General features: G+C 37.2%; 1 protein-coding gene and 1 long non-coding RNA gene across 2 annotated transcripts in view; both read right to left on the bottom strand.

Moving 5' to 3' along the window:
* Positions 1–27,255, bottom strand: part of LOC134669561 (uncharacterized) — a 475,395-nt gene that overhangs the window by 196,604 nt on the left and 251,536 nt on the right. The window lies entirely within an intron of this gene.
* LOC134668860 (calcium uptake protein 3, mitochondrial) overlaps positions 1–27,255 on the bottom strand; it is a 111,519-nt gene that overhangs the window by 83,590 nt on the left and 674 nt on the right. The window lies entirely within an intron of this gene.

The following is a 27,255-nucleotide window of genomic DNA, read 5'->3' on the forward strand; positions in this document are numbered from 1 at the left end:
TAGAACTTATTATTATACTACTTAAAGAGTTAATAAAAAGGAGATGAACTTGCGTGGAAAAGTAAAAAATAACATTCTTGAAATGTCTTTGCTATTGGAATTAGCACATGTCTTATAGTCATAAAGCATAAAGAGTAAAGCGTGGTAGTTTTTGTGTGCGAATTTTGGTAATTGCGATTTGGTGAATGAATCTACAAGCATCTTTTTAAAACACCGTGGATTTTGATAGATTTTTGTGGTGTATTCCCATTTGTCCTGGTCCTCGCCGGGCATAATATAAGAAAAAGGTGCAATCATAGTAATCATTCCCATCTGAAGAGTAATTACTGAAAACAACTATGTGCTATCTACAGATAAAAACGATAATATCATAAATTTCTTCAATATGCTGCAAAGATAATTGAACACATAGCTTGTTTGAAGTTGAAGTCGGGTATCTCTGAAAGGACTGTACTTATCGGCAATCTTCAGTTTTCTAATAAACACAACCAGCGAAAATATTATGGCACAGTTGTGCGATGGATTAAATTTCAAAAAAAAATCTTTCATTTATTTATTTATACCGCGAAGTTTCTCGAGAACGGCACAACTCTATGTTTGATAGTCAGCGAACTCCACAGCTTATGGACTCCAGCGGTGTCATAATCTCGTTGTGTATAGTATTGCTATGTGGACAGGTATAAGAAGATAAGAACAAATACCTCACCGCCAAAACTGGTAAGTCTGTCCAAATAGTGAGATAGTAAATTAGCGGACTAATTTCAAAAGCGTTGTACCGCCGCGGGCACAATATTTAAATGTGCTTATTATTTTTTGTTTCAAATTGTTTCCACATCTCGTTTTTTTAACATAGTTGACAAGCTAGTGATAAAGTTTTTAAAATCACTATGTTAACTTAGTAATACATAATATGTAATATGTATGTTTAATTCTAGAGATAGTTCGAAAAGTGTATAATGTGTGTAATACAATACTTGTGTGTACCTACTAATTTTATGATACTGACAACATATGTACCCTATTAACAGTATAAGTGTCATGGCTGGAGCAGTAAACTTGTGCCGCACACTGGTGGAATCTCGCCCTAATATCTCTCTGCCAATGATGATTTTGCCTATATTTGTCAGATGGGTTGATTGAGGACTCTAAATAGGTACTTATCATCAAATACACTTTTCATGCTGCAGCTTTCGCACACTGCCAACTTTACCTGAAATAAAAATATATAATATTACTTAGCTTGTTGATTGAAGTAGGCATATACAACGTATGAAACATCAAGATAAAAACTGGACCACACATATACAAAAACAAATTGCATAAAATAAACAAAAGATTATAAACATTAGGCAAATAGCTCAGACGGACCACCGGTAACGTGTATAGGAGCCCATTCGGCTAATCACTATATTAACATAATGTTCAACCATTACATTTAGCTGCACGGTATAATTTTAGACTAGTTTTTGTGCGCGAAACGCTAATTTTGGTAATTGCGATTGGTGGGTGAATCTACATCTACAAGCATCTTTTTAAAACACCGTGGATTTGGATAGATTTTTGTGGTGTATTCCCCCATTTGTCCTGGTCCTCGCCGGGCATAATATAAGAAAAAGGTGCATTCATAGTAATCATTCCCATCTGAAGAGTAATTACCGAAAACAACTATGTGCTGTCTACAGATAAAAACGATAATGTATTGATCTGTTGTATCTGATGTGCCAAACATCAGACTGAAAAGACTATTGTTATATAAATATGACCCAAGAGAGCGAAACCAAACGCTGTACGCTTCTTACGGATCTGCCTTAATAAGGACTTTGTGTTTGACAAAGACAATAGAATAGTGTTCCGTGATGCCAACGGCAGTGTGGCGCAGTGGGTGCCGGCAGGCGCACATAGGTCTGTAGAAAACCAAAAAAGCGTATAAGTAAGTATTAATATTACCTGATATATTTTTTGTTGTAAAACAAATCACAATTCATTTCAAAGCGGCCGCGAAATGATATGACAAAGAAAATGTCACCACAAAACAAAAGCCAAGCGTGAAAGGCATGTCTTACTCGTATCAAAACGGCCAGTGCGCGCGGTGCCAGCATCATGTAGGTTTGTCATGACACCTGGCATTTTATGCAAGATTTGATGTTTATATTCATTTCAAGGCATAATTAGAATAATAATAATTAAATACATAATTAGAATTACATTCTTAATCAAATTCGTATAAGTTGTATAAATGTATCGATCTGTGTTGTGTGATAAAGATTGACCTATCTAAAGCTTTTTCCATAAAAAGTGATGTGGTAAACTTTACCAGATACAGATTCACCCAGCTAACTTGTGCGTATATAAAAAGCGAATGGAATGGAATAGGTACTAAATGAAACGTTTCATTTGGTTAGTACAGGGCGTGGCACGATAAGACCTAACATTAGGTCCAAGCATTAGGTGCGGGACTTAACGATTATTTTCGCAATTAACATGTACGCAACGACCTCAAAAAATGGCGAACAATATTAAACGCAGATAACCGACCGGTGTTTTAAAATACATTTGTATTTTTTTCATAACAACCTTAAACAGCCTATATTGATATTATTACTCATGTATTCATCTGGAATTTACATAAGCTATATTTATTTATTCATATAAACTTTATTTCAAAAAATACAATTATAACGTACAAATACCGGACTCGATGCCTAATGGCATTCTCATTCACTACCAGTTAACCAAACAGAAAAATGGTGCAAGGAGAAGGAACTGAAAAACATGATAAACAACTAAATGTGTGACTTGCAAAAACATGTCTAGGGTCTGCGGAAAGAGAAGAGTCGTCGTACGAAGTCTGCTGCGAAGAGCTCATCAATCTCACAATAGGTACATTTATTCGTCCACTTTAGCACCGCAAAACAATTACCTTTACAGTTTTCAATAGATTAAATTAAATACCTATTTCTCAGCGATTATGAATAAACAGCTTAAAATGAAGACAGCTGCCATTCGGAAGCACTCACCGTTATAATTATAACGAAACTTGCCTCCCATTAGCAAACAGTCATTATTAGTTGTGTATTCAATTTAATGAGCTAACCCAGTTAAGCTCATAAATCCAATTATCAGCGACGTGGTTAATCACACTATCCGACCGGTGCCATGACTTCTCGTGATTTACAATTTCAAAGTACTCCAGTTCTGTGGGTAAAGTGGGCCGGATCAACTTGATTTACAGTTAAATCATACAATAATTAAAGACATAAAACACTTTCGAACATTGATTTTCCGATGAAGATAAGCAATAATCAAAAAAAATGTTCATGATTGAACCCGCAGGACTTTTATGGGCCTATACTTGCGAACTTACGAGTCTTACGACCGACGTACTTACATTTTGTGAGCTGGCTTTGTGATTTATTAATATTCTAGAGAGATATAAACTCTTGCTGGGTTTCAAACACTTACTTAATTGGGTATAATATAACATTAGTTTAAAACAATCCCACCAAAAACATTTTCATGTAAAATGTTGCCAAGCCGCGATTATAATATGGCTCGCACTGTTAAAAAGTTAACAGATCTCATCTAACTATACAGCTCTACACGCCCTAACTTCAAAACTCTATACCTTATATGTGGCTCGGCATATAAATGGATCATGGAATGGATAATTCATAATAATTGATAAGCCACTGATTCGACCCGCCTTTTATTATTTTTCGTAAGTAGTAAATAAATATTTCTTGGACTTATTACTACCGAAAACAGACTTTAAACTAATCGTATTTATAAGTTGGTTTATACTATACATACAGTGCAACATTACTGACTGACTAAGTAGTCTAGTCCACAGCTAACGATCGTTCATCCTTCACTTCCTGTCCAGTCATTCCTCATTATCTAAACCGAGCACCTTTCCCAAGACTTTAATCGTAAAAAAATGTTTAAACCACTTAAAACGTAAGCCGAGATCCAATTGCGTCAAACAAGCAGGTCCCGGGATAAATCTTCCGAGGCATTGTTTCCCCTCATATTAATTTAAGTCCTTTAGAAGGATTACGCTATCGGTGCGGCCATTCGGCATCTCAGGAGAGTTGTTGACTCGTAGACTTGTCTTTGAACTTAACTGTAGATGTTCGTTTACTATCAGAGGGGCTAATGTAGCTGCCCCTTTATCGTCTGGAACCGTGGTCGTCACGTTGATAATACATATGTACAAAAGTGATGCATGGCACTAAAAGTGCAACCATACTATTCGTGCAGATGGAGAGATTGCGCTGCGCAATATTGTGATATAAAATGGCATCAACATGAAGTATTTTTTTATCTTGCAAGTGTAAAGAAGCATTTGAGAGCCATGTATTTAACATTATTAATGATTATTATTTCCATTATGTCTTTAAAATCCTTAAAATTAAATATTTTCAGTTATAAGAACATAATTAGTATCTATTAAACCATCTCAATGATATACTCTTACAGTTAAAATTAACTTTCCCTATCTCTCCATCTAACTGGGAGCTTCTTATAAATAAATTAGACATTGTGCCTCTTTTTAGTCACCGTCGGGACACATCGGGAATGTCGACGCCGATTCACTAATTCATTTCGGCACGTCGGCCACTTACACGTTACGACACGATTTTGATTATGATGCTGTTTATTTGTGGCCGTACTGATTATACTTCTAACAGTAAAATTAGACCCTCTTCCCATTATTCGATTGAGCTCAAACTTCACATACAGAAGAGTATGTAACATTAACGCGTTCACTGCGAAGAACCCACTAGGTAAGTATAGTTAATTTCGTATTGGAAATGGGGCGCTTGGCATTGAGCTGCCATCGGGCACCAATGCATTTGAAATCTCATAGTCTCAGATTAATTGGATCGGAAGACACGAATTATTGTCTTGAAAGGATAAGTCAAATATTATACTTAGATCTTTTCTAACGCAGCGTGAACCTTTTAACTTCAAAATTCCGTCAGTCGTAAACAGAATCGTCGGGCGTAAAAGACACGTTTTCTCGGTATCTAACGGTATTGGATCTTTTGTATTTATATTAAAGTACGCACTACTGCACTGGATTGCGAGGACGTTTTTCTCGTCCATCCTATACCAGAACTGTGGTCTTTGGGTTGTGATGACACATAAAAGGCTATCTCATTGTGTTAAATTCAGTTGTATTGAAATCGGCTTGGTGTTTGTCCGTCTGTTGTCATGGTTTTTATAAGAATCTCCCTTGATATAAGTATTGCCACGTGGTCTTATGAAAGATGACGCTGAAGATCTTGTGAAGTAGAAGGGAAATAGTTCTGAAGCCAATCCTGGGCTATCAAGTAATAGCTGAGAATACAAACAGAATGAATACTGAAACTGAGAAACCTTATGCAATAGCACCATTTTTTTTTAAATACTTCCGAAATGTTACATTCGATTCATTGACTTGATGCTTGAATTGTTTTATGGTGCTGTTTTCTACGTCTCCTCTGAGCCCTTTGACCGCGAATCAAAGAGCTGTCTTCATAGGGCCTACCGCGAACCACGAAAGTCTTGCGAAAGTGCAAGGTCATGACCAATAAATCCCCTACTATACAAAGACTATACATACGAACCTAAATCAGTAACACCCGTCGTCAACAAACCGTTTTGGCCAGGCCACTTCCCGCCAAGTTCAAGGCAATCACAATCAGAACCTGCGCTACCTTTTGTTGTTGCCCGCCCAAATTGTTTTGTCGCAATCATTCACAATTGCCGGTGCAATGGACTGGGGGTTATGAGTTATTCGATGGGGACGATCGGGAACAGAGTTCAGGAATGATAAGTTGTACTAAGCTTCTAATATGAATTTCCTTATTGGTGCGGGAATTAAATACCCAGAATAGTAGAATACCCAGACTTAGGGCGGGTACAGACGGATTGCAACTTGTATGGGAACTGCACGTTGACGTTGCAAATAGCATGCAGTCAGCGTGCAGTTGCCATTTAAATTGCAGTCGGGTTCAGTCCGTCTGTATCGGCCCTAATAGACAACGCCGGGTACCCGATGTAGATATTCTTCAGAGGCAAAATAGAGCTTTAACCTTTTGGCAGCAGTTTTTTTGTTTTTCATTCTGAGTTTCACGTCACGTCGTCGTTTTTGTTTTTCACGTCAGATGCGGTCTTGCATATAATCATGAAACATACGAGCGAATAATTGCAGTTATAGTAAAACACGCGTACAAACAGTCATATGGTTGTTTGTGATGATAATTTACAGTTGTCATATCTGAAAACATTTATATTTCTAGATACTGTGTCAAACAAACAATGACAATGGGAATGATACAAATATTGCCTAAATACAATTCAGAACACATGTCCTGTACGTGATGGATTATCGACTTCAAAAATAACTTCATTGGCATAGGAATCCTCATCAAAACCAGATTGTCAAAGACACCCGCAGCGTGATCCAATATCTCCATAGATACGGGAGACAAAACGGCGAATGTTTTGTTTTGCTGTCGCGCCAAAGCCGATCGATCACAAATCTGACTGTCACAATGATTGAAAGTGAATTCTGCGCGTGCGACCGTGTGGGGTACGAGGTACGAGGCCTGTCATGCGACGTGCCTATGGTTATGCGCGAGATTAAAATATACTTGCAATAAAGTTGCATAACGATCTGTACAGTACCTGTCCTGTTACATTTAAGTGTAAAAGTCTAAAAGATCGTGATATATCTTTGAAGTAACCATTATAATGTGCCTAGATTGTTGTTGATAAAACAAGCAGTTTAAAAGGTAATGCCCAGGAAACGATTATATTAAACTTGTTGGTGTATTTTAAGAGATACATTTTTTTTTTTGCGCGGGTATTTACTTTTCTACTATGAGGTCAATGAGGTGCTAACGTGGTAAGAATTATCATTGCGATAGGTATTTTTAGATGATGTGCCTTTTCAAATACACATCGTCATTTCCTAAGTTAACAGCTACACAATATGCACTGAATTTCTAATATACGAGTAAATATACTAGATTTCCATTTCTCTTGTAGGTACCTATGTATAGTTTTATTTTTATTAACAACAACATCAGTACCTATAGATGGCATGCGACACCACCAAAATATTCCACACCACGTATCGACCAATCAACTCCTTCATTTAACACGATGTCACATATGATTTGTGAGCCCGGTCGATAACGCCATTCGATGTGACAACTTTTTACGCGTCCCGAGTCACGAAAGTCAAATCTGGAAGAGTAGGTGTTTCTTTTGACGGATTCGGACCCTTTTCGGACACCGAATTGAAATGTATTGCGAATTTGGATGGTTAAAATTGGCAAAGATGTATGGTGGTACAGTCGTTGCCTTAACATAAGTATCCACTTTTCTATACCTATAGCTAGTATGGCGACGTGGATACTTAAGTTGGGGCATGTACTGTACTTTTAAGTAAATAAATATCTATGTTCAGGTATTGAGGCATATAAATCGTAATGAATGTATGTGTGTTTATACCTAACATTTAAATATTTTAAATATACTGTCACACAGAAATAATGCACCCAAAACTACTCGTTTCGTGCATTTCGTCGAAACGATTTTATTTTACTTGGATCTTGACTTAGAAAAAAACATACCTATGTCCTTTCAATGTTTCATACCTATTCACTAAACATCATTTTCATATTTTACATTACACTGGACATGAAATGGGCCGCAGTGAGAAAACAATAACGGTCACACGGCCATCTGTCTTGTCCGGTTCATTAAACGCTGCAATTTCGGCCGGTGCTTACACACAGGACCTCAGGATGATTGCTATTCAACTACAGCAATTGCATTGGGTCGACAACTGTTCTTATAGAATACTATCTTCTGCCCGCGTCTTCGTCTGCGTAGTCAGTCTTCGATGATGATGATTGATAAAAACTACCCTACATGTCATTCTCGGGCCTCAAACTAAACCTCCATTCACCATTAAATTCCATCAAATCTACCAAGAAATGTCACTGTCACAATGACATCTGTCAACGTCAGTATGACGGATCAGATGTCACCAACCTTTTTGTGATAATGTAAAATATAATTATCTAACTGAAGGTAAAGAACGTACTCAATAAAATCCCTTTTTGGATGGAATATGGAAGCTACGTCAAAATATAGACTCTATTTTTTATACCTTTACTGAAACGCAGTCAACGACATTAATGCAGGGCTTTCGTTAAATGTGTCGCCTATATTTCGACTCTTAGATATTTTTTTATTTATATAGTAAATATTTATTATTGCATTTATTGTAAACCACGTGTATGTGAGGTGTGCAATAAAGAGTATTGTATTGTATTGTATTTATAGCGGAGAGAGAAATATTCTCCTTCATGTGAGAGGGACTTGCCACAGCTTCCATTTTGCTTTCGTAAAAGCAAAACTCACGTTCGCGGTACAAACTTAACACAGTATTAGTATCAACAAAAAGAAACAACACAAACTTAACGAAAAACTTAACAAGAAACAAAAACTTAACAAAGGAAATCACCACGACGGGATAGGAAAACATTCGAGCGCTCAAGACAGACGTTAGGGCTATAACCGCGATAATCGAAGTTCGCAAATTGCGGGCATTTTTCTCTGTCACACTTATTACGCCTTCATTGGAGTAAAAGAGAAACATCCCCGCAATTTGCAAATTTCGGTTTTCGGAAGTGACAACTTGACAAGTAAGTGTCGTGGCCTCCATAAATCCATCATGGTACCCATAAGGCCGTTTTACACTATCCTGTACTTGTCGTTTTCAAATTTATGTTTTAAGGTATAAAAATATACGCGCATCGTAAGACGATAATGTTATTGTATTAAAACGGAATACCAAATGTTGTTTACACCTGAAGTGTTACCAATTCAATACGAACTTTTCTACCTCAAAATAGTTATAATTCAATATTAATTAATGGGACAGCTTTTTTTAGAAGACTGATTATTTAAAATAAGCATTTTAATATTGTATTTAAAATTAATAGTAAATTATTTACTTATGTGCATTCTTCCGCTGATAATATATTTACTAATAATAAAACGTTTCATTTTACTGGCAACACAGTGGTAGATTTGATGGAATTTAATGGTGAATGGAGGTTTATCTATATCCACTCCAAATTTCATCTAAATCGGTTCAACGATTTAAGCGTGAAGAAGTAACATACCGACAGACAGCATTTGAGTATTTGAACACCAAATTGACGTGGGCAATGTTGGCTCAAACCCCGGATATCTTTGCCCGCTCTCTAAAACGCCAAAAAAGTGGGTAAAAACATGATGTAAATTTTTCTTCTTCTATTAAACTGATGCGTTTGATCACTATGGACGTGCTGAGCAAAAAAGTTTAATTTTTTTGAGAAATTCATGTTTTTTTTTTAAATGCGGGCAAAGTTGGCTACAATGACGGAACCAATTTTTGCGGATCTGTTAAATTGTAATCCAAAATGAAATCATTTACTTACCCACTGATTTCTTACCAAAATTAGTTTAATGGTGGATCGGTTACTTCCGCTCAAATAATTATACTTTGCTAACCAAATCAATTTGGAGCAGCTCAGTATGTCATTAATTGCTAATTGCGAACTAGTTTAGAAATACTTGCCTACCAAAAGTTGCCGACCAAGTATTAATTTCTGCTGACCATATATATTTTTTTTCTCAAACATGCAATGAAATATTGATGTTATGTTCCTTATAATAGGCTGCGAAGTATGACGTTTCAGGTTCGGCTAGGACAAGAGGTATTTAATGGAATTTCCTACAAATCTTGCAGGCCTAGGCCGGCAAAGTCCTCTTTTTTAATTTCCATTTCACAGATATTTGTGACACAGCATCGTGGCATTCAGCCATTAAAAAAAAACTAGAAGCAGTATTTACTTTATGGTTCGTAATGACACTCTGCCACTACGCCTATAAAAAAAAAACCATAAAACAATGTTTGCTACAATTTGCAGTTTTATTTGTATAAAATCAACATGAACTTAATAAATAATACATTATTAACCAAATTCTGTAATTTTAAATTATAAATTTAACTACACAAATAAATACATTTAAAATATTTCATCTAAACGTTAGCGGTAAAAAGGTCTACTCAAACACGCGTAGTTATATTTTTTAAATTGTTATGGAGGTAAAGTTGAAAAATATTCATTCTGTTTTATTGGATTTATGGTGCGTTGTTGATTTTTTGACTTTAATATGAGTTCCGACGAAATAATGAAATTAATATTAATTGTAATCGTAGGTGTTGGAATTGGCAGCGTAAGCAGAATTGATTTTAAATAACTTGCTGCCTCTGCCGCCAAGTCAAAGATGAAGTATGTATATGGTTGCTTATGGCAATTTTATTATTTGAGAAACTAAGAAAAATGGCTTACAGTTTATTAGAAACAGTTTTGTGGCATATTTTAAATGAATGTAACTACAAATTCGTCAACACTGTGGAAATTATACTTATTTACTCCATGCATAAAGCAACGATGTATGTGAAACATGATATCAACATGAAAGACTATGTAAACTTATGTGACGAAAACGACAGTCAGACGGATACAAGGCGAAAAAATCAAAGATACATGAAAATATACGGGTAGTAAAAATACACGACTCGTGTAAAACATACGCGTGATAAAGATATAGGTACGTGTTTAGTTATATTTTGGGTGTAGTTTACTTTTAGTTTTTTCTATAAATAAAATTTGGGTTTCGTGGATTTTTATTTCATTGCATGTTTGAGAAAAGCACTATACATACATCGGCGGGAAATGGGGTTGCCCGCGCTCAGACCTATCCTATAGTCTATATGTCTTCGGCCGGCAACCCCTTTTGTCCCGGCCTCTGTAGTAATGTACTATTGTTCATCAAAATAGGAATATTCCCCATACATCTCCCCTCTCCCCTATACTTCAGTCATTTCTTAAACGGCATTATCCAATCTAGACAAAATAGTGTATGCCCTTGAAAACGCAAAGGTTTATAATCCTTCGCATGTTTTGTCTGCAGCCCAGCCCGCCTTTGCCAATTTGTGTCAGAGTTTGATTGATAGGTTTTCTGTGAAGACGGCTGTGAGAAAATTGAACTTTAAAACTTTGTAGATAGGGGGAATTCAAGTGCAGATCTGTTGGTGGCGAGCATTAAAAATCGACTCATTGTGAAGATCACGGTAGACGTAGGATTAGAAGGTCAAGTTCATGAATAGTATTGATTGCGTAATTCATTAGTTTAATTATTTTTAAACTATAATACATACACACAAGGTGTTTGTTGTTCATTGATATTAAGGGAAGAGGCAAATAAAGGTGCTTAAATGTTAGTACACTACTGGTCATGAGAGAAGGTTTAGGTAGGAAAGCTCCAATTTAGCAAGTAAGACACTTACAATTTTAGAAGATAACGTTTTTGTAAGAAATACTTGAACGATAGGTATCTGTTTCACTACTTTAGTTTGGCATGGACTCAAGTCCCTCGTAAAGAAAACCGACCCAACAGCATTAAGCAAGCTCGCCTCAAAGAAGAACGCATGTATGTATAAAGGGATCCCTGTCAATAAATCGCACTTTTTCAACCAACAAGAAGCGTTAACGAGTGGTCAAAACAAATCATCCTCCGATTCGATTCCTGAACCAGCACAACCTGAACAGGACAAAACAACAGCTCTACAGTACAGAAACATACGATGTTCGACTCAATCCTTCAAGACATAAGATCTAGGCAGGTATCTACGGACTGCAATATGCAGGATGATTAAATAAAACAAAACCGGGATCTAACAAACAGAAAAACAAAGAAGTTTAAGCTTAATTTAAACACGCATAAGTTCTAGCTTCAGTTTTGAAGACTGTAGAACTGTGTGTAGTATTTAAAGACTGATTTATGTAGATCGGACCGACTCATTCGATCCGTCTAATAAATCTCAATCAAGATCGTAGATACGGATATGATTGGTCGTCTTTCTGTCGGCGCCGTCCTGGTCTATTCTTATCGCACATCCAGAAATCTCCTCATGATAGCCGTTATAAGATTGATTTCCGATCCAAAACGTTCATTACAGATTTCAAATACAATCTTATACTGGTTTATACGAGGCATAATCTCGCCTGCTGCGGTCGCAAGCGATAGGGATACAGGGGTCAGATACCAGATACGGTTACATAACGATATCGATACAACAAAAATGTGATACATGCAAGATCGAATAACCACTAAAACTTTACTTAATACTAGAGGACTAGATATCAAATTGGAATGGAACAAAAATGCGAGTTACAGAACTACTAATTAAGATGGATAACTAGATTACTAGATTTGCGTGGTAATGAGACTATCTTCTTATTTTGGGCCCTTTATCTCGTCTGAGATTTGACGTTGTTAAATATTTTGTCATTGTTTTACTCTTAATAGCTCGCCGTGGATGTCATGCTGGAGGTATTTATGAGACAAACTAATTGGAAGATTGGAAACATGATACTTTGAAATTATGATAATTCTTATGGTGCCATCGCCATGCTGCAGTGGATGGGTTGGCACACGACGACGACGAGAGAAGAACGGCGGCGTGTTGTGAAGCTCGTAACCATCTGATGATGACCACGACCACTGTCAAAAGTGAAACGCTTAATGTGTTAAGAGATCCACTATCGAATGATACAATAAAATCCAAAAGAGTGGAATATGGTTGAATCCCAGAAAATCGGTTGATGACGATACATCATCCTAAAACATCCTTAATCCTCCTTAATCATCCTCGTGTATAAATTTATTAAAATGTTAAGATTTCTTTAGTACTTCCAACAAATTACTAGGTAATAAAAAAATTGCAATTGAAAATAATGAAAGATTTTTTTTATATACTTGCCAATAGGTACCTACATATGTAGAGGATGGCTATTTTATTTATTTAATCGAGCCCGTTCCCCCTGAAACCGACGGCTTGCAAGTGGTATTTCAAGAAGTACTCGGTATTGACACTAACACTAGCTTTTTATCTGTCACGTCCATTGCACGAAATGAAGAGAAAATCAAATATCACCGTACCTACTTATGCTGTTTTAAAAATACTATAACACGGCACGAGCACGACATCATATTGGAAACTATGAAGGAAATTGAGAACTCGTCATAATTACCCAAGAAATATAATACCGCTAGTTACAATTCCAATTACCTAATACCGTACCAATAGCACACCGTAGGCCAAGTCACCAAATAAGCTAGTTAATAAACAAACTGTGTATTGTATCTTGTCTATCCTTTTTCTCGCCACATCCCATTGTTCCTCGTGGACAGCTCGTGACAAAATGGTCGTAAGCAACATGTTCTTTATTCCAATCGCTAACTAAGATCACTGTATCAGTTATAAGTAAAATCAGGTAACAATTGTATTGGTTGCACTGAGATGGGATCTAGACATGGACAACAAACCGAGATAGGACCAAACTTTAAAAATAAATAGTACAGTAGAGAGGAAACGTTATAACTGTTTTAAGTCGTCGAAGAAGAGAGGACACCCGTGATGCCTACCAGCATCTAGTCTGTTTTGATACAAATAAGCTAAATACAATTGCAACACAAGATGCAATAGTGACACATGCGATTTGTGAACCAATGAGCACGTGAAAATGTCGTGCGGTTTTCATAATCACAATAGTATGGGCAGAAAAAGTTGGGAAGCGGACTCTGGGCTATGAAGCAGTACCGCGAGGACGTAACCGTAATAATGAGCAACAAAGCTAAGCAGCAGAACGCCAAGAAGCGCGGTCCGTGTGCTGCGCTTAGAGGAGTATGACCCGCGCCCGCGCATTGTTAAACGATAAACATCTTATTGATGCACTCTTCAACCAATACTTATTAACTTAAAGGCTTGCTACACGGTCGCCGACAAGCCTTCTAACCGTCTGACCTTGGTCTGTCCTTGGTCAGTTTTGGTCAAATTTTGTTGGTAACAACTGTCTACACGGTCCGGGACCGGCCAAGGCCACGCGGTCTGGGGGCTTGTCGGCGACCGTGTAGCAAGCCTTTTAGTTATGCTAAGGAGTTTTAGTTTATGACAATTACGACGTAGATAAAGAGTTAATAAATATTTGGTCGTGATAACCCTACTAGTGTCAAATAATTTTTAAAAGGAGGTACGTTTTATGAAAATTTAAGCTTAAAGCACCCTTTTAACAGATTTGTTGTGATATTTTGGACAGATGAAAAACTATACACGCATGATCGTGTGATGATCTGAGAGATCATATTATTTGAAGTAATTTCATATTGGTTATTTTCCTTCTATTACTATGGCAAATTAGTAGATGTTATAAAACTGTAAGTAGTTTAGTTAGGTATGTTAAGTCGTAGTTAAATATTTTATCGAGATGGTCTCCAAAAATGTAGTCCATCCCAACCATCCCAAAACTAATCTCAACATTTGTCGCCAGCCACTCTCTTATCACAGCGCTCATCCCTTTGTCCCATTGACCCCATAAATAATTTATTAACATCCAACACCATCATACCACAACCTACCGCGTGGACTTTAACCCCTTGTTTCAAAAGTGACAATGCTTTGTCTTGGATCATGAAAAGTGTCGCAGGTCAGAGCGTGTGATAAGACCGATAATACGCAGGGCACATTACTCAGTTCTCTAGTTTAAAAAGGGGGTAACAGAGCGTCTGACCTGACTCACATTTCATAAAGAACAGTGGCTAAGCGAAATTAGACTTTAAACGAATATCGATAAAAGTTTAGCGCCTTTGTGAAATGCAAGCGGAAAAATTCAAATGGCTTACTGAGAACAAACGAGTCGAACTTTTCGAAGAACCAGCTTAAGTCAATTGTCCGATTACGAATAAATGTTCAGGATTTTCAAGGCACATTATCACTGGTTATTTTACGTTTAACTCATTTGAACTTTAGTAAGCATTCGGCAATACACGGTAAGGACTATGTCTTTTTAGAAATGTGGTCAGTAAGGAAGACAGTACCGGGACCGGGTTGCCCCTCGGTGATTTATCCTACATCGATTGCATCGTCGAATACATCATTTGTCGATAGTTCATTGTCAACGTGTTACGTATTGTTTTGTTTTTTATTTGTATGTTTATCTCCGGAGCGGACGGCCGGAGGATGTATTACCATTTATAAACGGGTCACGCGTTCCTAAGTCGGTTTACTTTCGATTTTGTATTTTCATTTAGGTAGGCATTTTTAAGAAGCGGAGTTTAGTTATTAGACTATACTACACTAGTCTCATATAACTTAAATACATACATAAATACTAATTAGCTTATGTTGCTCCTATGACTCAGACAAATGAAAAGACACTTATTAGTATTTGTAAGAATTGTAAGTAAGCTCTGAATAGCATGCCAATACCTGCATACTCTCCAAAAACGTTAGGTGCAGGTTCTTCTTCTTCGTCGTCGATGGAAACATATGTGTTCATTAGAAATACTGAGTAAATATGTCTCCGAAGGTAACCACCACACCCCTAGAAACTCTAGAAACGCCTTCAAGACATTTCTTTCAATGACCGACCTAAACAAATAGACATTGTATGCGCCATTTCACTTTTTTCTACCACTACATACTCTTATATTCTAAGCTGTACCATATCCTAGTTATTTTTAAAAAGTCTTATTTAGCTTGCCCTGATCTTTATCGCAAGAGTTCTCATGAAAGGAATTATGAAGTCATATATGTACGGGTTTGATTGAAAAATTCCTTAAGGGTGTTCGAACCTTGGTTGTGAGTGACATTTCGGAGGGATGAGACTACGATTTATGTGATGTTTGCTGCTATTTCGGGAATAGTTTTGGAAGGAATGTTGGTTTGCGTGTGTCAAGTTCAGTCGCCATCACTATCTCATTTATCAGTTTGGAAAATTAGGTAAAATAAACTAATGTAGGTCCTAACCATTTAAAGTCATAATTAACAAGAATTTGTATCCTGTTATTAGTTTGTAATAAGATTTGACAGCTGTTGGATCGTTTGATAAATAATGAATGCTAGTGAAGAGTGAGAGTTAATCATTGACGCGTAAAATTCTGATTATTTCATTTTAAATTGTTTACGTTGCATTAAGTCTATTATCTTCATCTAACTGATAAGATACAAATGAAAATAAAACAATCGCTCCCAGCATTTAATCCTTTACAACAAAAGCCGATCCTGATTAACCAGATAAAGATCGACGTAGATCGCAAACGAGGAGTTACATCCTTACGCTAAACAAAAGGGAAAAGTAATTCATTACCGGCCTGTAATGGGCCCCGGGAGTGACAGTGACGTTGATCGGGCGTTAAACGGGCCGGGAACGATTTTGTCGAGGGGTGTTTAGGAACATTTCGGCTTACGTGTTCGAGTTGATTGGAGTTAAGTGAGCGATTAAAGGATTGGTGGGGTTTGTTGCGGGTGGTAAGAATGTAATTTTTCTATGGTAGTATAAGCACATGGCCTGTCGAATGTACAAAAAAAAACTTGCTTCTCTACATATGCACCGCATGCACGTTAATGGTGTTTTCAATTACTTATGTCTATCTAGTTTTACTAATTAAAATGATGTATGCAGATAATGCAGATTGTAGATCACATGTCCAGTGAAACAAAAAACCTACATGAAATGTTTTCAAAAGATGGGTCTTAAACTTACAACCTTCTGTGGCCCTGTCGCTGCAAATCTGATAGAACTCGATGATTTGATCGACTATTAATATCATGCAATGCCAGGACAATTTAAGCTCTGGAGAATATAGAGCAGCTCACTGCCATGCTAATGCATGGCAGTGAGCACTAATGTGCGAACGGAGCAAAAACTTTAGTGCAAGCACTAAATGTATTTGGTGCTACCGAAATTTCAGCTTTTTGCGTTTTTTTTATCGTTATCGTATAAACGTTGGTGCTCAGGGAATTCCTATATACTCACTTCATACTTCCCACGAACTTTTTATGGCAATCATTTATAGAGCTATCACATGACCAGTCAAAATAAAACTTCGACCTCGTGACAAAGTTCCTCACATAATTTACAAAATAACCCTCTCTTTTTATACCCACCCCCAATTGTTGCTCCACAATACATTGACAACAAATTATTTCATTTAGCCACCAAATTATGAGGACCATAAATATGTGCACGGACAAAGGACAGTCATATTGGTCAGAATGGGATCAATGGGCGACGTAGGTGGTCCGTTCTTAGAAAAGTCAACCTGTTAATGACTATCGGGGACATATTGGGGGTTGTGAGCAGTTCAGGGTTAACTCTGAATAGGCTGATTTACTTTTAATCGTGACCGATATTATCGCGAGCCATTGAGTGTTTTGTTACGAGGGCGTTGTCCGTACGTGTGGTTTGGATGCGATCGAGATCGGAGTGATAAACGATCGAGTTTGACTTAAGCGCATTTTCGAGATTTGAATGGACTTATTGTTTGCCTATGTTTTAAAATGGGTTAAAGAATTAACATGGTAATTTCGTATGAATTATAAATATATTAAATTAAATCTTAAATCAATTCAAATGTCATCGAACATTGTATTTGCTATCCGACTATGCTCACCTTCGATTGCCTTAATATGTGTAGTCATTTCAGCCTTTGACTCGCCTTTTAATATGTTGCACTTGAAGTCCGAGAAAGCACTTTCTACAAGACTTGAAGTGCCCCTCATAAACGGTAAGCCAAAGCCGCGAGTAAGAACGCTTGACCACATTAGATAGAATTTCATTGCTACTTCTGGCAAAACAAAAGTCAAGGGTTGAGCTCGCCCTCTGAACCATCGAAATTTAGACATTGTTAATTTTAATTTCAATCAGCCATCTACTTTGGAGGCCAGCTCAATATTCCCAACATCTGCCAGATGTACTTCGTCCCCCTCCGATTCCGTTTCTCCGAACTCAATTTTGGCGTCACGCATCACCTTTGCCAAGCGATTCGGCCACGGGAAAGTTGTTCCCAGCTTTGTCTGCCTGACGAGGTGAGTTTGCGAGCGTCAGGACATCCAAGCTGTTCTCAAAGTCTCCGAGTGATTGGGATTTATTAAAACGCCTTCGGCATGAAAATTATAGAGAAATATGTGCCTGCTTAAATTACAGTCTACAGCGTTATAGGCATGATCTTTATTTTGCAAGTACCAATGGTAAGGGCCTTAGAACTGTCAGTATAATGTTTCTCGAACATGAAAAAAGGAGTCCGCTCGGAACACGAGCGCCTATGTAAAAGAATAAAACTACTGATGTAGGGCCGACAGTGAAAGTATTTAGATCTTACTGCACACTTAAGACAAAGCATCTCTTTGTCAATTATTATGGCTTAGTGTTGTGCTGTTTCATTTGTTCTATTGCATGGAATATAATATTCCACGATATTATTAACGCGGCCAGTTATGGTCGGAGTTTAAATTTAAAAGCAAGCAGATTTAAATACTAAAGATAAACCAGATAATAGATACCAAAGCTCTGAAAGCACTAAAGGTAGTAATGGACTGGCCTGGAAAATCAGTCATCAACTCATCAATAGACCAACAACGAGGAGTAATGTCTAGGAGCTAATGAAACAGAAGACGTGTGACGTTTCTTTATCATTTTAAGAGCACTATTCCCGCAGTTGTCGCTAATGCAGTTTTTTCGGACATTACTATAATTAAAATGTTTATACGACAACGGTTTCACTCACTTGAATTTTTAGTCGCTATTGGCTCGAGTGCTCGAGCCTGAGGAAGGACTCCCGACGGGCCCGAAACATGTCGCCAATAGCGACTAAAAATTCAAGTGAGTGAAACCGTTGTCGAATAAACATTTTAATAAAATATGTCTCACAAAAGTTTAATATCGATTATTACTATTATTTTTAAATGTCTTAGGGGCCCACAGATTACCAGTTCGCCGGACGATATCAGCCTGTCAGTTGTTCGGAGCTGCCAAAATTTGCTTTTAACTGACAGGCCGATATCGTCCGGCGGACTGGTAATCTGTGGGCCCCTTTACTGTTCATGCACGTAAAGGCTTTACGTGCATGAACATAATACAGCCGACAGATGAGGTAGGTTCCCATAGCATTGTTTATTTATGTTTGTTGATGTAATCAGCCTATATATGACACAATGAGGATGTCGTGAAACTGCAGCTTGGAAAACCTCAATGACACGCTGTACGTGTTGCGTATCAGGTCGATACACCGCAAAACTGCTGTGGCATTTTAACTAAGATTAAATGTGACATCACCGATGCACCTACTATATCTTGTCCAGCACACATCTTGCCAAACTTCAATTCTACACACTGTAAATATTAGACCTTATGTGGATATGTGTGATACAAACAATATCTATAGGTATACTAGTAGACCCATCATCGGGGATCCTATTTCAGCTGTCGTTCATCTCCATATCAATAGGTCATAAAATGATACCAAGGCAACCGCAAACGACGGAAATGGCGGTAGTTGCACAATTTGAGTGCTAATCAAATGTCAACGTGCCCCTTGTCATGTCTTCATGTAGTGTGTGTTATGGTGTTGGTGATGTTAGTCATGTAGCTAGATCATGATGATTTATGGCGTCACCTCGTTTGATTTAAATTGATTTATAGCACCACATATTTGACCTGGTGGCATATGAGCATATGACGCTTAATATTTACTAAAACTACCAATACCTACATCACATATACATACATAGAGCAACGTAGACATTTAGGGTAAGGAAGAAGAAAGAAAATATGAGAATGAGCGTTCAATAATTAGGACAAACAAATATTGACACAACGACGTGTAACAGAATATCCACTCAGCCCCAACCCCATGAAAATCGGGTCATGTTATATGAAAACATCCCTCTACAGTGTAATCTCTGTAAAGTTATTTGTCGTTAAATCGGCGACAGTTTTAGGAGATGAACGCGGTATGTTCGCGATAAACTCAAAAACTACTGAAATAATCAATTTATTATTTTGTTAAGGTTTTGTGTAATCCGTGAGAAGCAGGTCGCTAGTTATAAATATATCAGAATAAGTAAGAAGAGGATGAATGTTTTTAATCCGATCTGCGTTAAACTGGAAACAGGGGATAGCTCAGGGAACGACGACGACAGTTTTTACATGCACTTGATTACTAAAATAATACGAATATGTTTGTAGATCGATAGACCACACACCTTAACAAATTGACAAGATAACAACCTTCAAAAGAAACCGAAAGCACTTCGCAAAACCGTCACGCAATACGAATGCGTCACCCAACTGAATCATATCTCGTTTCGGTATTGTCCAATCAATTTGTACGTAACCCGACGCCTTTTTCTAGGACGATAGACCACAGGCGTGTATATGAATTATTGATCACCGTACACTGTTAATTGACTTATCGTATTCCTTATTGCAACGACATAAAGTCCATCTATTGTGAGTCAAGATTATTTCTGTTTATATAGTAGATATGACACATTGCACTGTTTCCTATAAGACCAGACGTGATCGGGGCACTACTTTTGAGGAAAACGAAAGGAATGTTTGCATATTTTTCTCGTCGTGTCTATACTGACTCCAATGGTATTTTTGATATACATCCCCGTCTCTACGAAGAATTTCAACGAGCTCTGAATATGTTATTTCATAAACAATGAAATATTATTGCTTCAAAGATGGATCTAAGTTAAATAATTGAATATTTACCCATGAATAGTGTAATTCATTCATTGTACCGATTTAATGGATCCAAGACGATTCGCTACTCTTCTAGGAATTCCTTTAGTCCTCCATAGTCTTTAAAGACTAAACGAAAGCTTATTTAATTTTAGGAAGATAAATCACAAACTCCATATAGCATCATAAATGACAGACTGGCAGTAAAATGATGGCGGCCAAATTGAAAAACGCAGTAAATCAAATCTGTCTAAGTTATTCCCAAAACGTTCTTTAGTCGATATTCTCTCTCTCTTCCATTTTTACTTGACCCTTATGCTGGTTACACAACTGAAGAGTGATCAACACAGTCTCAAATAGTGATCAGGCGTGGCTCACTCCGCAATTTCGTCGCTTTGCTACAGGTATCTAAAAGTACATCCGTTCCACACCAATTTTGGTGGCTAGCGGCTTATGGCGCGTGGCTCTGTCGCCACCTAGCGGCCATATCTGTCCTGATCGTAACAGACGCGTTTTGTTAGAGAGTCTTCTGTACCTAGTACTATTAATTTATTCTGTGGCGTGATGCGCGAATAAATCAAAATGTAATTAAGGGAATCGAGTTGGTTACTTAGTCTTAATGAGGTTAAACATTTCGAGTTATGGAGGTTTTGAGCTTTGAAGAGAAGGGAAGGGTTATCTATTTTGTGTTGGAGACAATTTCGTCTTATCGAGGTTCGAGTCATCGATGTTCTACTATAGTACTATTCTGTCCACTCTTCTGACCCTGTGTGAAAGCAACAGTAGTAGTAGTAGTGTTAGTAATGGATGGTCAGAGTTATGTTAGTCTGTCTACATCACATCACAGTTATTGCTTTAAGAATTTTGTATATTGCTAAGGTAGCCGTTAATTTAGCTGAATGACTTCTTTCAAAACTTTGGTATAGATATGAAGATAGTGGGATCTATTAAAGAATCAAAGGATAAATTTATTTTACGGTGCAACTCGCATAAAACGAATGTTTAAAATCGACTCAACGGGTTGAAAGAAATTCAAACTGATATTTAGTATTTAGTTTTCGGTGAAGGAAAATATCGTGAGGAAACCTGCATACATCTATGAAGAAATTCAAAGGTGTATGTGAATTCGAACTATGAACTCAAAACAAAAACGGCCTTTTTCAACTTTGGACGCATAGATTGACGAATCCAGCAACATAAAAACTGGTTTGATGTATTGAAAAGGTACTTATGTAAATACAAAATACAGGACGTAGTTGCCCTCTTTTTTAAATATCTTTCGTTAAATTTAAATAATCACGGTTATTAAGCAGTGGCGCTAGTCTGCACCTTGATGTGCTCTTAAATTAGTCAACCTTGTGTTTAAATCTGTGCGCGGAAATTATCTCACTTTCCCTAATTTTCTATTTTATCAGAGATTATGATTTATGACAATCTCTATCATTTTTGAAAACTGTAATACAGCCAGCAATAATGTTTTTAATTCGTAGATTTCAAATAATGCACATGATTTTTTTTGTTTAAAAGTTTTCTTATTCTTGCACTCTGTTGTTTTTTTTGTTATTGTCATAAATCAAAAAGTAATTAAATAGGTACTTAGATGTTTAGCGACACAAGATGTTGTAAACTTTTTGCCATTCAAGCAAAAAGTTTACAACATCTAATATAATTATTAATTACAGCAATATTAAAATTTAATATTTACTGTACTTAATACTGTATTTAATACAGTAATTACATTACGGCGTTTTGTATTTGCAGCTAGCTGTCACGATAAGCTACAGCAAGCTAAGCCAGCGAGACAACATCCGACAGTAGTTGTAGGATTTAGGAGCGACTGCAAAATATCACAAGTCACTAGTTAATAGTTGTGTTTCTTCACTACATAAAAGGCCAAATACGGCTTTTTATGAACCAAAGGTTTCTTTCGCAGGATTAATCTTTGTTTCTAAAATGTATTTAAGAAGTGAAGCCACCCAGATTGTCGATGCAGATGGGGCCCGGAGGAGTTTTCAGCGTCGGCGACGTCTGAGGTTAATAACTGTTTAAGTTTAGGTTCTAAGCCGAGTTATGATGATTGGTATTATTATCAACTAATTGTTGGCTTGGCTCCAAAGGACCAATAATCCCAAAGAAATCATTGGTTCACGAAACGCCGTATTTCATGAACTACAACGGGCACTATAACGTAAACCAGTTAAATATGATGAGTTGAGAAGATTTCCGACAAAAAGCTTAATGCGGAAGCCCGCACAGCTAAGCCACGGATGTACAGTTAGCAACAATAGCCACGGATGCACAGTTAGCAACAATAGCAAGGGTTTTAACATCACGCCAAAAGTATGTGCAATAATTTTACAAATAGAGTTCATTTTACATTGAGACCTATCCCTGTTTGTAACATTACTATAAAATAGTACAACGGGATAGATCCAAAAGCCGGCGAAATGGTGAATATAGACCCTGAGGATGAGTTTAATTTCTATTGAGTAAAAGATGCTAGAATATTAAGATCGATGAGTATAAGAAATTTAAGGAGTCAGATGGACTGGATAGTTGATAGCTACGATTTTCTGGGACTGCTAAGGAATTTTGATCATCAACTATGTACAAATATTGAGAGTACTACGCAAGATTATTGGAACGATTGTTAGAACCCTTAACTTGTGAATGCCTAAATGAGAGATATGAACCTAATTGCTGTATGTGTATGTGTAGATATGAGGCTCACAAAGGGCTTAAATGGTAACCAAGTTAAATTGAACCGTAGTGTATCTGATAAGCGATCGCTGTATAGAACATGACTGGAGATAATGTCAGTCCATGCAAGTCGAGCGTACTTGTATTTACGTACTGACAGCAGAAGATGTTGCTAAGCGGACGAGGTGTTCAGAATTATCTTGATGTCAAGGTAATTTTGAATACCTCGCCCGCCTAGCAACATCTGCTGCTGACTGTACGAGTAGATATTGATGTGATTAAAAACATTATAGTGATTAAAAAACCGGCCAAGTGCGAGTCGGACTCGCGTTCCAAGGGTTCCGTATATTACACAATTTTTAACAATGTATTTTTTACGTGAAACGTGAGTGAAATCTCTTTAAAAAATCCGTAGGGGTTGGACCAAAAACTGTAATTAAGTCCGACTCACGCTTGACTGTACATTTCTAATAGATTTTCCTGTCATCTATAGGTATAGACCTATTTTATGTATTTGTTTCAAAATTTTAGACCTAGTAATTTCGGAGATAAAGGGGGGGAGTAGTCATTTTTTGCCTATTTTCTTGAATAACTTCTGCGAACAGTTTATTCGAAAATTATAAAAAAAAAATTGAGATCCTTACAATAAGCTCTTTCATTTGATATGTAACATGATATAGTTTGAAAATTTTTATTTTTTAATTTTTTCATTTACTCCCCAAAAGTGGCCCCCATGTTTAAAATTCATTTGTTTACGTTACATGTCCGTATTTGGGTCACAAACTTACATATGTGTACCAAATTTCAACTTGATTGGTCCAGTAGTTCCGGAGAAAATCGGCTGTGACAGACGGACAGACAGACAGACAGACAGACGCACGAGTGATCCTATAAGGGTGCCTTTTTTTCCTTTTGAGGTACGGAACCCTAAAACATTGAAAAAAAAAGATGTGCGGTACAAATGGTACAATGCACATCGGACATGCGGTAAATGAGATTTTTTACGAGCAAGTGTGATGAAAAATAAATTTGTATAAATACCTACCTACACATCTAGCTAATTCTAAAAAATATTACGGATTACGAATTCAACACAATTATATTTGTTTATATGGTCTTCACCAATGGCACACACAGATTCCTGTCCTTAGCTACATAAAAACCACCCCTAACATATAATACATAAGGTCCACGTCACCGCACAAGGCGCACAATCAGGGTGTAAGGTGAATTAATGACACTCATTACTCTCCTGTCTTATTAAACTGGCATCATTAACTCGTTAAACACGTGTTAAGTGGGAATAAGTGGGGAAAAAAGATAAAAATTAAAGTGTGATCCTTTCTCATGGAAATCCTTTAGGATTAGGGTTGTGGAAAGTCCTTTTAGATAACTATCTACGTTCCGTAAAATCACCCAACTATGAGTGAAGCCAGACGTGTAAGTGTTAAAAAATCTCATTAATAAAAGGATAAAACGTAAAACAACCCAACTATAGACCAAAAGCTCCCAAATCTGGTCCAAAATTAACTCGAATACCTTGTGTCTGACCAAAACCGGATATTTTGCCCAAACCGAAATTAAACACGAATATAGAAACATCGACAAACGCGGGTTATTCCCAATTAGTTACCACCAGGTTGTTACCAGTGGTAACTACTGAGATTTTTTTTCCCACCTTTTACCACTGGTAGTGGTAACTACTGGGAGTACTGGGAAAAATAATTAATATTCCCAATAATTCCCAGTAGTTACCACCACAGAACAGAGTTAGTGGTAACTACTGGGAAAAATAATTAATTGAAAGGTGGGAAAAAATTCCCAGTAGTTACCACTGGTAACAAAACAACTTGGCGGTAACTAGTGGGAATAACCAACAAACGCTAGTACGCAAAGGCCCAAAAAATTGGACTTTTTAAAGTGAACTTTTAAATACCTATCACCGCGAAGTAGGTAACCCTAGCGTATTGAATTAATCGGTGCCATTAGTAGTGTAACTTTCGATGACGCGTTCGCGGGTGGCACCGGCTAGGGCGGCTAGATTAGAAGAATAATTACGTAAAAAAACTAAATCAGGGACGAGATTCATGTGAACGCCACGGGAGATGAACTTACTTCATTTGGAACTTACTTAGAGGCATTTCCTCAAATCTTCTTCTTCGTGGTCGTGACCTCATGTCTGAGGACGTGACTCCTATGGGTTATTCTTCCTACCACTGCTCTCCAGGCCTCTCGATCTTCGGCCATCTGCATCGTTGCCAGCAGCGAAGTCTGGGTAATATTTTGGACCACATCTGCCCTCAAATAGGTGTGTGTAATTTCGTAAGACACAATGTTGAGGTGAAGAGTTAAACCAAGAAAAGTCTGCAACGATTTTGATAGCATATGCAGTGCAAATGTTATTTATATGTCTTACTAGAAGTTTGACGTTTAAAATAACTTTTGCACTGCATGTGCTATCAAAATTGTTGCAGACTTTTCTTGGTCTAACTCTAGCAAAGATTATGCAGGAGCAGGATTTGTTTAATTTTTAATTATTAGTACCTACTTTAGATACCTACACATTATTGAAACTTAGGGTGAGTATTAGCCATATTACAGTTAATTCTCAATAATACGGCACTTAGTAGATGGTCATGTATACCCACCCAGTAATCCGGCACTAAAATTGGGATACAAATGATCATTCTATGTCCTAATTTACCATGTGCACTTACATTTTCGCCTTTCAATTTCTGCATAAATAGTTAAGTTAAAGAAATGAGTAGAATTTTCTTAGAATATGGTAACTCAGTAAAATATATTTCTACAACATTACTAAAAACACATTAATAATATGCAGATCTGCTCTAACTTCCAGCAATCCGAATTTTCCTGTAATCCAGCTCTCTTGTGTCAGCATTAGTGCCGGATTAGTGAGATTGTACAGTATTGGCATTTTGGACATATACATAATTTGCACCGCTGCGCGATTTGAAGCGCTGGTGGCCTAGCAGTGAGAGTGTGCAACTGGCAATCTGGAGGACGCGGGTTCAAACCCCGGCTTGTACCAATGAGTTTTTCGGAACTTATGTACGAAATATCATTTGATATTTACCAGTTGCTTTTCGGTGAAGGAAAACATAGTGAGGAAACCGGACTAATCCCAATAAGACCTAGTTTACCCTCTGGGTTGGAATGTCAGATGGCAGTCGCTTTCGTAAAAACTAGTGCCTACGTCAAATCATGGAATTAGTTGTCAAGCTGACCTCAAGCTCTCATAAGCCTTGGCGAAATGCCGGGATAACGCGAGGAAGAAAAAAAACATAATTTGCACCGCAGCAGATGCATATTGAAGAGCCCAACTCGATACTAGAGCCCCACAGTAAGTCTGAGAAGGCTTGTGTTATGGGTACTCAGACAATGATATACTTAGGTATGTAATATACAAAAACCCAATGTCACTCCTTTTAACATGTGTAGCTTGACTGTAAATGTTAATTTAAGGAATCATCATCATAACTTATGAGCTTTGCTGTTGTCGGTGGAGTAATGCCAATAATTTATTTCTTTCTTTAATAAACTAAACTAAACAAATGAGAGGAGGCTGTGCCCATCAGTGGGACATATATAGGCTGAATAATTTATATTTATTTATATAATATACAAATATTTAAATACATAGAAAACGACCATGACCCAGGAACAAATATCTATGCACTGGGATTCAAACCCAGGACCATTGGCTTCATAGGCAGGGCCACTACCAACTAGGCCAGACCAGTTTTCAATGTAAGTAGTTAATGTTTATGGACCATGAAATATGCAATATATACGAATACTCACATTCTTTCTTCTTTGAAATGCATTATATGGATACAAATACACCCATAAAGGAGTTTTAGCAAGCTTGCTGAGGGTCCAG

The sequence above is a fragment of the Cydia fagiglandana genome, chromosome 1 (genome assembly GCF_963556715.1).
Source record: "Cydia fagiglandana chromosome 1, ilCydFagi1.1, whole genome shotgun sequence".
NCBI lineage: Eukaryota > Metazoa > Arthropoda > Insecta > Lepidoptera > Tortricidae > Cydia > Cydia fagiglandana.